The 13,165-nt window shown below is 40.0% G+C and overlaps 1 protein-coding gene across 2 annotated transcripts in view; it reads right to left on the reverse strand.

Moving 5' to 3' along the window:
- LOC133664887 (serine/threonine-protein kinase tousled-like 1-B) overlaps positions 1-7,691 on the reverse strand; it is a 35,611-nt gene extending 27,920 nt beyond the window's left edge. For both annotated transcript variants that reach the window (XM_062069883.1, XM_062069882.1), the window contains exon 1: positions 7,377-7,691. The gene's annotated coding sequence lies outside the window, so the exon portion shown is untranslated. The remainder of the gene's footprint in view (positions 1-7,376) is intronic.
- Positions 7,692-13,165: the final 5,474 nt, after the last annotated feature.

Below are 13,165 nucleotides of genomic sequence, written 5' to 3' on the forward strand. Positions count from 1 at the left end.
CCTCCAACAAGGTTAAGAACCTCTGCTCTAGGGGCACACCATTTTGCACTGTTTTGTTTACATTGGCCTGGCTTGTTGTAAAGAGAAATTATATGAAATTATATGTTATGTATCATATTGAAAGTGTGTTCATGTTTGAAATAAATTAAACTCAATCCAAAAAAAAAGCGAAGTCAGTGTGGACTTTAGAGTGGCTGTGTTTCAAGTGGGCGTGCAGGTTTGTTGTAGTCGCGCACATTCGGCAAACTAGCTTCTCTGTATTGATAGGCTTATCTTGTTCCAAAGGTTTGAACTGAAATATTCCCACATTGGTGCAGTGGCATTTGGTTTTGTGATCATTATTTCATGACAAATGACACGATAACGTCAGCAACCCCCACCCCTCTGTCTTTTGACGCTTTTACCTAAAAATCTCAATCTTGACCAGACGGATTTTACTACGAACAGCCATTAGCATGTAGCATTCTCCTCTAACCAATCAGCTACAAGCTCAAATTAGCGCAATTGTCCTTTAGCGTTTTGGAGGCACACAGCCTTTGGCTAACGATAAAATTATAGATAGCGCAAGGAAACAAGGACTTCACGTACATGTATGAAAATACGGAGAGTAGGGCTGGGCGATATATCGAATATACTCGATATATTTGTTTGTCAGTTTGTCTCTGTGCGATATAGAAAATGACTATATCGTGATATTGGAGTATACGTTCTCAGGCAGTTACTTTTAGCTGCGGGCATTACACTACAGGCTTTTCTCACTCTTTCTTGTCTCTCCTCACAGAGACATAAAACAAGCGCACCTTCTTACATACATCACATACTGTCGCGCGTGCAACGTCATACGCCCTCGCGGAGCAGAGAGGTAGCGGCATGGGTAACGTTAGCTGTGATGCTAGTAGCGGAGTGGTGCGAGTGGTAATACGAGAGAGTTTGATTGATTGATTGAGACTTTTATTAGTAGGTTGCACAGTGAAGTACATATTCCGTACAATTGACCACTAAATGGTAACACCCGAATAAGTTTTTCAACTTGTTTAAGTCGGGGTCCACTTAAATTGATTCATGATACAGATATATACTATCATATATACTATCATCATAATACAGTCATCACACAAGATAATCACATTGAATTATTTACAATCAGGGGTGTGGAGGGGGCGGGGGGGGGTAGGATATAGAGAGAAGGTGCAAATCTGGTAACAAATGAAGGAAGAATTAATTCCCAAGAAAAACAGCAGGGAGTCCATCGTCTGGCGGTGGTTTGGCTTCAAGCGGGAAGATGTTGAACAGACAACCGTAATATATGTCAAGTATGCGGCAAAAGCTTTGCTAAAAAAAGTAGCAGCACTGCTAATTTGTAGCATCATTTGAAAAGTCACCCGTTAGAGAATGAGGAGTGCTTGAAACTCTGTATGTCAACATCTCCGTTCGATGCCACACCCAAAATGCCTAAGCAACAATTTCCAGATCAACACCGTATGAAACAAATAGTCAACAACAGAAGGAGATAACGTCCGCAGGAACCTACCACATAGCGAAGGACATACACTATTTGATTTACTATTATGCAGCTCATTTTTATTTTGACACTTATTGAAATATCTTGTGTGACATCATGCACAAAAGTGCACTTTATTTGTTTTAAACTATTGTAGTGTTGTTCTGTACAAAAAGTGCACTTTAATTTAGTGTAGTTTTGATATGTCATCTTAGTGACATCATGCACAAAAGTGCACTAATAGCTTGTTTTAAAATGTCTCTGACAATCTTGCACTTTCTGTTTTGAAATGACATGAATGTTTGTGCCACTGCATAATAACTGTTTAATAAATACAGTTTTGGTAAATTGACTTAGTTTAAAATGAGCATATATTAATGCAGTATGAAGAAGAATGTTTTAATGTAGACACATAGAATCATCATACTGCTGTGATTATATGCATCAAGTGTTCATTCAAGGCTAAGGCAAAATATCAAGATATATATCGTGTATCGCGATATGGCCTAAAAATATCCAGATATTAAAAAAAGGCCATATCGCCCAGCCCTACTGTAGACACATAGAATAATCATACTGCTGTGATTATATGCATCAAGTGTTCATTCAAGGCTAAGGCAAAATATCCAGATATATATCGTGTATCGTGACACGGCCTAAAAATATTGAGATATTAATAAAAGGCCATATTGCCCAGCCCTAACGGAAAGACAGAACTATTTGGTGAATCTGACGGCTTCAGTGCAAGTCTACACTATTAGGACATATTATTATAGACATTGTAAGTAGGGATGAGCGATATGGCCTAAAAACTATATCGCAATATATATTGCAGTCTCTTGCGGTATGATATACAGTATATCACAATATATTTTTTGGTATGTAAATGATAACATAATTTCAAAATGGGTTGCAAGGGCTCCTAAACTGGATGCTAACATATTGTGTCACATAACTTTTTGTCACTAGTTGTATTATTTTCTAGGGCTGCAAGATTAATCAATCAATGTTTATTTATATAGCCCTAAATCACAAGTGTCTCAAAGGGCTCAAAGTTTTAATTAACAAGATTACGTAACTGCAAGAGACTGAGGTTTGTTTATTCCTCCGCCGTCACAGACATTTGAGTAACAGACATGTTCGTCAATCAGAATTGTTGAGCCTAGCGTTTGTTCGTCACTCGCATCAAACAGGGATAAAGACGTCTCACTCCGTGCATCGCTCTAAGCACCTGAGTGTGTTTATTTAACAGTAGAATGAACTGAAAGCAGTGAGCCGTCTTTACAGTCATCCACAATCTTTGTCTCGGTGGGCAGAAAACGACTAAGCGAGACCGCACACACAGGAAGCACAAACAGTGAGACAGTTTTGCAAAATAACAAAAATTGCTGCTTTAATATTTCATCTTTGGGTGAGCAATATCAACATCAACATGGACGAAGAAGCGAGAATGGCAAGATCACGCGTGACAACACACAAAAAGACAACGTCCGACCTAGTTTTTCCAACTAAGGAAAAAATCACTTTAAAATGTTAAATTTTTATTTAATATACAGTCCATTAAATTTTGTTTGTCCATTTATTTAGGATGACAAATATGTTTACTGGTACCTTCTAATTACAGTACAATGGTAAACAATTCTACAGTAATGAGAAATAAGTGTGTATCCTTAGTTACTTGCAATATTATTGTATATTATGATTACATTATATTATAAACACTGTAAAGTTTTTATTGATCATTCCTTCAGTTTAAGAGCATGATGTAGACAAAAGCTCTGAGTCTGTCTGCATAAAGCCACATTTTTTTGGAAGTAAATCATTGCAAATTGTTCCAATTTGTGGCACCTTGAGACAAGACAATGTTGACAGTATAAAAGTAACATGTCTTCCTTCACTTGTTATTTTTACAGTTGTATGCATTTACACCTATAAAATCAAAAGATTGCAAATTGAAAGAAAAAATAATAATAATAATAATAAAAAATTGTGTAGCCCTATTATTTTCTCAAAACTATTACTAATTTACCTGCTAATTTACTGTTGATAGCTGGTTACTTTATCGTAACAAGGTTTTACATTGCGTTGAGGACGCGTTTGTTCGCTTGTTGCTGTCAAAAATGTAGTCATAGCTAAAATGTGTCGGCAACATGCATTATCACAATTTATGGTTAGTATTAAAAACTATTGTCAGACAAATTTATATCGTATATCATCTACATCACGCAACCCTAATTGTAAGTATTAGAGATGATCTGGTACTGACTGAGTTCTTATTGGTAATCATTTCAGTATTTAGATACACATGTTAAATTCTGGACTTATTGTAATCAGCCAGTTAACGGCATATATTACTACAGTATAACTATACTGTTATCAACACATGTAGTTTGTTTTTTTCCGCTCAGGGGAAATTATATTGCGAACAGAATTTGGAGCCAGCATATACCAAGAGACTCATTGTAGTCTACGGTGTCATACAAGTGTAAATATAGATGTTATTGGTTAAAATGTTTGAGGGGGGGGGGGAACAAGTGTCGAGCAAAAGCAATGGCAGTTCAGACTGATAAAGTCACAAAACCAACAATGTTTTCCACAGTTATTGAAACAATAATTCTCCCAGGGAATTGTGAGATGTGTCTGTGTTGAGGGTGACAGGAATGACTACATTTGATTTGTTACAAAGGAAAAGGGGGTACAAATAGAGTTCTACCTAAAAGATTTCCAAATAACTTGCTGACTCGTGACTTCAACTGGCTGTTGCAATGATTCACAACTGATATGACCACTGATTACGTTCCTAAAGTCAATAAAACTGCTAGAGTTTTTCTGGTGCAGGCAAATAACTGAACAGGTTAGAAAATAGTGACAACAGTCGTTGGAAATCTGCAATTTTGACACAGTATGCTGCGTTTCAGCAGCCTCCAATAGATAGGGTTATCACCTACTCCATTTAGACCCAGCGTGTTTCTGATAAATGAACAGAAGTCGGTATTATGTTCCATAAAGGCTCGCCCCCGAAGGCCTCTCTATGCACAAGAATTGTTTACATTCAAGCCCCTGCAAGAAGAAGAAGAGGTTGAACCCTTGCAAGTTGCAACCCTGGCTGTGAATGTCATTTTAACTCCATGCTGCTCAGCACATTCACCACCTGTTTATGGCAGAGACACTTGAGGGAAGTCTTAAAAGGCATTAACTAATGGTCCACTTCCAACAGGGATCAAATCAATTGGACAATAAACGTTTTAAAAAAGACAGAAGACACGTAAATGCATGCAGACAACTTGTATGTTTGCAACGAGCAAACGTCATTGTTTGTTTTTCTCCATGTCTGCACCCCAATCTTCTTATAAGACGTGATGAAGGGTGCATAGGAAGCATAATGCACAGGCCAAGTATGCCCACTTTAAGTTTCAAATGGTCTCACTTATAAGCTTTTATCTCATTTAAGATAATTGTATATTATATTAACGTCACAATCACACACAGCATTAATTAACATGCATTTGTTTACTTTATATGGCAAATGGTAATTTAATGACATGCAAAAACATTAGCTGCTTATTCAACGCCAAGGCTGCTGCACAGTGATGCTGGACGTCATGTTGTGACACAGCAACACAATGGTGGACGCACACCCACACAACGTGTGTCAACCATGCATGCCAGCCAACCCTCCCGATTTTCCTGTGAGAGTCCCGAATTTCAGTGCCCCTCCCGAAAATCTCAAATTTCTCCCCATTTTCATCTGGACAACAATATTGGGGGCGTGCCTTTAGCGTATTCTCTCACCTGAAACCTTCACCCTTTAACGGCCGCACGCTGTCCTCAGTCACGTCCGATTTTTCCTCCATATAAACGGCGTGCCGGCCCGGTCGCATAACATCTATGGCTTTTGGAACTCAGTGCACACACAAGGCACACACACAACTAGGGCTGGGCGATATATTGAATATACTCGATACATCGCGGGTTTGTCTCTGTGCGATATAGAAAATTATTATATGGTGATATTGGAGTATACGTGCTCACGCAGTTGCTTTTAGTTGCGGGCATTACACTACAGGCTTTTATCACTCTTTCTTGTCCCTCTTTCTCACAGAGACGTAAAACAAGCGCACCTTCTTACATACGTCACATACGTATACGCCCTCGCGGAGCAGAGAGTTAGCAGCATGGGTAACGTTAGCTGTGGTGCGAGTGGTAATACGAGAGAAAAAAGGTGCGAATCTGGTAACAAATGAAGGAAAAATTAATTCCCAAGAAAAACAGCAGGCGGTCCATCGTCTGGCGGTTATTTGGCTTCAAGCAGGAAGATGTTGAACAGACAACCGTAATATATGTCAAGTATGCGGCAAAAGCGTTGCTACACAAAGTAGCAGCACTGCTAATTTGTAGCATCATTTGAAAAGTCACTTGCTAGAGAATGAAGAGTGCCTGAAACTCTGCATGTCAACATCTCCGTTCGGTGCCACACCCACAAAATGCCCACCATTTCCAGATCAACACCGTATGAAAAAAATAGTCAACAACAGAAGGCGATAACGTCCGCAGGAACCTACCACATAGCGAAAGACATACACTATTTGATGTACTATTATGCAGCTCATTTTTATTTGACAGTTATTGAAATATCTTGTGTGACATCATGCACAAAAGTGCACTTTATTTGTTTTAAACTATTGTAGTGGCGTTCTGTACAAAAAGTGCACTTTAGTTTAGTGTTGTTTTGATATGTCATCTTAGTGACATCATGCACAAAAGTGCACTAATAGCTTGTTTTAAAATGTCTCTGACAATCTTGCACTTTCTGTTTTGGAAATGACATGAATATTTGTGCCACTGCTTAATAACTGTTTAATAAATACACTTTTGGTCAATTGACTTAGTTGTGATTTCCCTCTCTGCATGAAAGTTTAAAATGAGCATATATTAATGCAGTATGAAGAAGAATGTTTTAATGTAGACACACAGAATCATCATACTGCTGTGATTACATGCATCAAGTGTTCATTCAAGGCTAAGGCAAAATATAGAGATATATATATCGTGTATCGTGACATGGCCTTAAAATATCCGGATATTAAAAAAAAGGCCATATCGCCCAGCCCTACACACGACAACCTATCTGGATTCGATAAGGAATCGGTTCGATAAGAGGATTCGCTAAGGCATCGACATCGATAATTTCTTAACGAACATCATCCCTATATATATATATATATTATATATATAGCTGTAATTCACTGAAATTCAAGTATTTATTTTATATATATATATATATATATATATATATATATATATATATATATATATATATATATATATATATATATATATATATATATCCACCCCAGCGGGCCTTTTGAATATCTCCCTAATTCTGAGGTCTTAAGGTTGGCAAGTATGGTGTCAACTGGTGATGCATTGTTAACAACATTGTTAACAATGCATCACCAGGCATTGGTGATGCATTGTTAACAACATTGTTAACCATCACCAGGCATTGCTTTGTCCTCATATTTGCATTATGCAGCCTCGTCTTGCCTAATGTATGCCAAGAGCATGCTATTTGTAATGGGACGCACACATGACAAATAGCGACAAACGTTTCATGTTTGGCGACATTTTGCCTGCAATGTTTTAAGGTGATAAGCACACCCAGAGCCGAGAAAAGGTGCCTGTGCTGCTAGCTGGTAGCCGACAAGCCTTAGACTTTGGAGCCGACGCTTGGCTGTTGAAGCTAACCAGCGAGCAGGTTTCACCACACACAAAAAAGGAGTCGTCGCTCGGTCGCCTCGCCACCATTTCCTCCTAACCACAGGCTGGAGAACACCATTAAAAACAAAATCATCACTAAGCGTTTCCACGTTACCTTGTGGGCCTTCAGCACAGCCGCGGTATGTCGCTGGAAACACCGTCCGTGTTGAGGACGTGGAGAGCTGGGAGCAAAGATGGCGGCCCCTCCAAACTTCCACTACTTTGGACACTCATCAAGCTACTTTTCTCCCGGGGAGTTTGGACCGGTACAATCCGTCCCTCCCTCACCGGCCGGCGGTGCTACTCCTCGCCTACAAGCTAAGGGTTTTCCCCCCCTCCCCCCGCTCGCCGCCACCGACGAATAAGTCGGTAGTTGTAGCAAAGAAGCTGTAATTGTAATGAGTTTGTAACCTTCTTGACACCTCAGTGCTGTGATCCTGGCCGCGTCCTCAAGTGGCTGATGACGTCACGCGGCGTGTGCAAAACCCCTGCTGAAATTGAAGGGGGGGGGGGGGTCGTCTCTAACTGTACAGGAAAATGTATTTAAAAAAATAATAAATTCAGAAATACTCGTTGGGTATGCAAAATGTGTCTTTGTGCATAGATGACACAAGAATGAGGGTTTTAAACGGTGCATTGTAATAAATTAGCATATTTTTTAAGTATTATGTATTTTTACAAACAGAAAGTGGACTGTTTCATTTGTGATAAAAAAAAAAAAATCTTACAAATTGTGATGATTGTTGCTTTGTTGAGAAGAATCAATCAATCAAGTGGGCTGGCTCGGGGGGGAGAACAGAGTAAAACAACCTGCACTGAGCCTAGTCCAGTGGTTCTTAACCTTGTTTGAGGTACCGAACCCCACCAGTTTCATATGCGCATTCACCGAACCCTTCTTTAGTGAAAAATAAGGTTTCATAAATACACCTTACGGTGCAACCTGGACACATCATCAGTGATTCTCCCGGGGTCATAGGGTGTTTCGGGTCTTAATCAAACACCCTCTCGCGGGCGACCCAGCCGAGGGTGATCAGTCCCTCGACTTGTGTCCAGGTAGCGTTCCACGCCACGCGTCCCCCCTCCGACGGTCTGCCCCGGGGTTGCGCCGGTGATGCTTGGAGGTTCCAGGCACTGTGGGGAGTGTCCGGGCCTGGGTCCTCCTCCGTCTCATCAGGGCCGTACAAGGTACTGGCCCTGTGCGTTGCACCACGGGTTTCCTCAGGCAGCTATCTTGATCTTATGTGTCTTCAGGGTTTTTCGCAGCGTTATATGGGCGCTCCCTTGCGGGAGCTGCAGCTTGGGATGCTACCCCTCCCTGCCCCGGTTGCCGTCTTTCCGAGCTGTCAACTGTCTCTCCAGTTGTCACCACTCTTTCGGGGTTGTCATCCAGACTCTTCCTGGAAGTCAATGGCGATGCCATACTGGATCGGTTTCATAAATACACCTTACGGTGCAACCTGGACACATCATCAGTGATTCTCCCGGGGTCATAGGGTGTTTCGGGTCTTAATCAAACACCCTCTCGCGGGCGACCCAGCCGAGGGTGATCAGTCCCTCGACTTGTGTCCAGGTAGCGCTCCACGCCACGCGTCCCCCCTCCGACGGTCTGCCCCGGGGTTGCGCCGGTGGTGCTTGGAGGTTCCAGGCACTGTGGGGAGTGTCCGGGCCTGGGTCCTCCTCCGTCTCATCAGGGCCGTACAAGGTACTGGCCCTGTGCGTTGGGCTGGCTCGGGGGGGAGAACAGAGTAAAACAACCTGCACTGAGCCTAGTCCAGTGGTTCTTAACCTTGTTTGAGGTACCGAACCCCACCAGTTTCATATGCGCATTCACCGAACCCTTCTTTAGTGAAAAATAAAATGTTGGTTTTTTTTCAAATTCAATACAAAGTTATATGTTTTTGGTAACACTTTAGTATGGGGAACATATTCTAAGTAACAAAGACTTAATTTAGAGTTATTTGGACACTAGGGGAACATATTCTAAGTAATAAAGACTTAATTTAGAGTTATTTGGTTAGGGTTAGGGTCAGTGTTAGAGGGTTAGGGTTATAATAAGGCCATGCCGAATAAGGCATTAATAAGTACTTAATAATGACTAGTTAAGAGCCAATATGTTACTAATTTGCATGTTAATAAGCAACTAATTAATAGTGAATATGTTCCCCATACTAAAGTGTTACCATGTTTTTTTACTGGTGCATAAAATGAACCGTGCATGAACATCACCTTGTTCAAACAACAAAACCAACACAGTAAACTCACAACAAATTACACACCTGCAAACCAGTCAGCTGTTGCCGTATCCGTAATACGCCGATAGGGAGAAGTTTGTATTTACACGATGAGTCGGGTGTGTTTTGACCTCCGCCGAACCCCTGAGGCCGACTCACCGAACCCCTAGGGTTCGATCGAACCCAGGTTAAGAACCACTGGCCTAGTCTATAAAATCCGCTACACCTCCCTGATACCGAAGTACATGTCAAACTACTTCCTTAACGTAAATGACCGCCATAACTATAACACCAAAGGGAGCTCCACTAACCACGTTAAACCCAGATTCCGGACTAACAAAGGTCTTAACTCATTCTCTTTCTATGCCACATCAATATGGAATGCACTCCCAACAGGTGTAAAAGAAAGGGCATCTCTATCCTCCTTCAAAACCGCACTAAAAGAACACCTCCAGGCAACTACAACCCTAAACTAACACCCTTAAGACTCTTTTTCTTATACTTTCTGATATCTCTCTCTATGTCCACTACTTGCTGTACATATCCTACCAAGTCAGTCCTACACTGTTTCAATGTCCATTTCTCTGATGATGCAATTGTTGATGCTGATTGTTGATGACTGACCAAACCTCACCCCCCCCCCCCCTCCATATCCCACACCCCAGATTGTAAATAATGTAAATAATTCAATGTATATACTCTGATGATTATCTTGTGTGATGACTGTATTATGATGTTAGTATATATTTGATAGTATATATCTGTATCATGAATCAATTTAAGTGGACCCCGACTTAAACAACAAGTTGAAAAACTTATTCGGGTGTTACCATTTAGTGGTCAATTGTACGGAATATGTACTTCACTGTGCAATCTACTAATAAAAGTTTCAATCAATCAATCAATCAAAATCAATGTTTACTTAAATAGCCCTAAATCACGAGTGTCTCAAAGGGCTGCACAAGCCACAACGACATCATCGGCTCAGATCCCACATCAGGGCAAGGAAAAACTCAACCCAGTGGGATGAAAATGAGAAATCTTGGAGGGGACCGCAGATTTGGGGACCGTGCATATACGGCTGGATATGCAAAATATAGTAAGTATTTGACACCCAAACTGATTTTACAAACTCATTAACTAAAAGAATAAATAATTGTTGTAGTAGTTTTATAGTAAAAAAAAATCCTGAAAAAACATTGTTAAATTAAGTTCATAAAGTTATTTGTGTTTGCATTTAAAACCGCACCTTTATTGGAATCCCCACCTTAAAGGGGAACTGTGCTTTTTTAAAAATTTTGCCCATCGTGATGATGGATGGATTTTTTTTTTCTGAATATTAAATACATTCGATCAAAAGTCAGTTTACAATGGAGCCTTTGGGAGCCGTTCAATTCTGCCTATAGAGCCCCTAAAAAAACATCCAAACATCTCCATTAGGGTCTTATATACATGATGTAAGTATATATTAAATGTAGTAATGGGCACATTTATAACATTTAATATTTACGTATTTCGATCATTTTAAGGATACGCGGCGCATTACTTTAAAAAACGCCTCACATTTGCTTTTTTTTTCTTCATCACTGATTTCTGCTCACTGCAGACTTTATGAGAGCCAACAAACATGATAAAACATCACTTACTGTGCAAGGTCTGCTATCATTAGGATGCAGACTGCTAGGATGTTAATATATTCCCATTTAGATTAAAAATGTCTCATAATCCGAAAACAGCTGTCAAACCGTCCCATCCGTGTCGGATTATATTCTCAGCCGTCTACTTTTCAGGTGAGAGGAATGATTTAGAATCTAGAATAACCTTACAGGGAGCAGGGTGGCACAGAGCACAATACGAATGTCCTGGGTTTGATCCCCAGGGTTGGGGTCTTTCTGTGTGGAGTTTACATGTTCTCCCCGTGACTGAGTGGTTTCCCTCCGGGTACTCCCACCTCCAACGACATGCACCTGGGGATAGGCCCCTCCCACCTCCAAAGACATGCACCTGGGGATAGGTTGGTTGGCAACACTAAATGGTCCCTAGTGTGTGAATGTGAGTGTGAATGTTGTCTGTCTATCTGAGTTGGCCCTGTGATGAGGTGGCGACTTGTCCAGGGTGTACCCCGCCTACCGCCCGAAATTAGCTGAGATAGGCTCCAGCAACCCCCCGTCAAACTGAAAGGGACAAGCGGTAGACAATGGATGAATGGATGGATGGAGCAGGGAAGCGAGGAAGCAGCAGACCACTGGATGATATAAACATAGGCACACAAGCTTGTGATCACTTCGCCGCTATAAATAGTCTGTGTTAGCGCTTTTAATAACAATATCACTAATACTTGGTTAATATTCATGTCACGTAATGTAAATTGAGTATTTTTGTCACTTTTTGAATGGTTATTTTTGGGATTTTATGGGCGGAATAATGGCGCTCCCATTGGCTCCACTCTAAGCGGACTTTCATTTATGTTTATTTAATATTTAGAATGCATTAAAAAATATATTGTCTTTCATAATGATTGCGATAGGCAAACTTCCCCAAAAAGAGCAGTTCCCCTTTGGAGGGGACCTTTGATGATTTTATTCGACATTCAACAAACTTCCTTGTGGTCTAGATTTACACAATATGTATTTGATATGATTGGGTGTACATTTTGCTCAATAGACACATTTACAACTCCTGGAAAAAACTGTGGAATAACCATATTTGAAGATGTTCATTCAGTTGTTTTGGGTTTTAAAAAAAAGAAAGAAAAATCCATCAAGACACAAAACTATAGTCATTTCAAATGGCACATTTCTGGCTTTAAGAAACACTAAAATAAATCAAGGATATACATTTTGGTAGTCACTAACAGTTTAATTTTTTGATCAAGCAGAGTAAAAACATTATGGAATCACTCAATTCTGAGAAAACATTTATGGAATTATGAAAAAAAAACCAAAAAAAACCCCACTACAACACACCGCTAGTACTTTGTTGCATCACCTCTGGCTTTTTTAACAGCTTGTAGTCACTGAGGCATTGACTTAATGAATGACAACTGTACTGTTCATCAAGCTTGCTTCAACTTTCTGTGATGTTGTCATGGACCATTTTCTTCCATTTCCACCACAGATTTTCAATTGAACTGAGATCCATATATTTGCGGGCCCTGACAATGACCTTATGCATCTTTCTTCAAGGAAAGTCTTGAAAAATGATGTGATCATTCCCAAACATCCTTTTGATGGATGGAATAAGAAAAGCGTTCACAGTAAACTTGTGCATTTATTAGAATACAAAGTACTTTATTGATCCCTGGGAGAAATTCAGCACCACAGTTCGCTCACAATAAACAATAAACACCTAGGTATTTTTTTTTTTTACATGTGAATAATATGAATACAGTCTATTATACAACATTCACATGTGAATAATATAAATACAGTCTATTATACTGAATTATTCACATGTGAATAATATAAATACAGTCTATTATACAGCGTTATTCACATGTGAATAGTATAAATACAGTCTCTTATACAGCATTATTCACATGTGAATAATATAAATACTGTCAGAGTGTGTTGGTGACAAACCCCAAGATGCAGAGATAGCGGCAGGCATTGAGCAGGAAAACATGATTTAATTTAACACTATAACCAAAAACAAACAAAAGGGTACAAACAAA

This window comes from Entelurus aequoreus, linkage group LG14 (assembly GCF_033978785.1).
Source record: "Entelurus aequoreus isolate RoL-2023_Sb linkage group LG14, RoL_Eaeq_v1.1, whole genome shotgun sequence".
NCBI lineage: Eukaryota > Metazoa > Chordata > Actinopteri > Syngnathiformes > Syngnathidae > Entelurus > Entelurus aequoreus.